Raw genomic sequence first — 1,529 nt, forward strand, 5'->3', positions numbered from 1 at the left:
GCCATCATTCCCAGCTGGTTCTTCTCTCCCTGTTAAGCCCCACTTGGGCTTTCCCAGTCTCCTTGGATCAAAGATTCTTCAAATACTTCCTCTGAATCAAGAGTCTTTTCTCTTAACCTTTCTTGTTTTGTCTCTGGCTGTCACTTTTTCCCTTGTATATACTACACCTACTTCTCCTCCTAATCTTTTACTCAGTAAATATCTGGAACATCACAAGTAAACAAGTATCTTGTAAGTTTACATTTCACACACATAAGGCCAAGCGCTCTCTGGGGACAAGGATTGTCTTGTTCAACTGTGGTTCCCACAACACCTGGCTTAGTACTTCTCTGCGCCCCAGAGGAATACATACATGAAGAAGTGGGCTTTCATCACAAATTCCTCAGGGTCTACAACAGAAATAGGCTTTTTTAACTGACCATTTTGTTCTAACAGTCTCTGATCCCCACTCCAGCTGAAGGTGCTTGTATTTCCATCCATTTGGCCAGCCCAGGGCCAAAGCTAATGGGTGAGGATGGAAATACAAGCACCTTCAACATCTGCTACACCAACTTCTTTCTGGTGGATTTCCCTGGACTACAAGAGTGGTGGCCCCTCCTGGTCCTGCCTCTTGTCTTCCTCTATGTGACCATCATCTCTGTCAATGCCCTGGTCATCCACATGGTGGTTGCCCAGCAACATCTGCATCAGCCTATGTATATGCTCATCACTCTGCTCCTGGCTGTCAACATTTGTGCTGCCACAGCCATGATGCCTAAAATGCTGGAGGACTTTGTGCATTATGCTAACCCCATATCACTGCATGGCTGCCTGGCCCAGGTGTTCTTTATCTACTTCACCTTCTTCCTGGACTACAACCTCCTCTGGCCACGGCCCTGAACTGCTACGTGGCCTTCTGCCACCCACTCTGCTATTCTGACCTGATGACCTCCCAGCTGCTGGGACTGCTGGCCATTCTTGCCTTGACATAGAGCCTGGGAGTGGCAGTACCCTTGGTGGTGCTAACTGCAAAAGACCGATTCTGCTGGACAGCAGTGATTCGACACTTCACCTGTGAGTACATTGCACTGCTGAGCATAGCTTGTGGAGACCTGACCTTCAACTGGCTGGAGCTGGCTATGTGGTTGGTCACTGTAACCTCTGATCTGGCCCTGCTGGGGACCTCCTACACCTACATCATCTATGCTGCCTTACAGATCTCTTCTCGGGGAGCCCAAGCCAAGGCCTTACACACGTGTGGCTCCCACTTATTGGTCATCCTCACTATCTACCTCTCTGGTCTTTCCACTTCCATCATCTTTCGAGTAGCCAAGACTGTGTCCCAGGATGTTCAGAACCTACTCAATGCCATATACTTGCTGCTTCCAGGGGCCTTGAATCCTGTCATTTATGTCGTGAGGACTAGGGAGATCCAGCAACATGGAGAAAAGATGCTCTGTGGAAAGGAAACAGCTCAGAAGGCTGGGGAGAAGCCAAAGAGGCTGCAGAACATGAGAGTGGAAACTGCCAGGGTGAAAGGACTTTACTAA

At 48.9% G+C, this 1,529-nt stretch overlaps 1 pseudogene; it reads left to right on the forward strand.

Annotated features, from left to right (window-relative positions):
* Positions 1-504: 504 nt before the first annotated feature.
* LOC105522324 lies at positions 505-1,529 on the forward strand (annotated as a pseudogene).

Source organism: Colobus angolensis, unplaced genomic scaffold (assembly GCF_000951035.1).
Source record: "Colobus angolensis palliatus isolate OR3802 unplaced genomic scaffold, Cang.pa_1.0 Scaffold424, whole genome shotgun sequence".
NCBI classification, from domain to species: Eukaryota; Metazoa; Chordata; class Mammalia; order Primates; family Cercopithecidae; genus Colobus; species Colobus angolensis.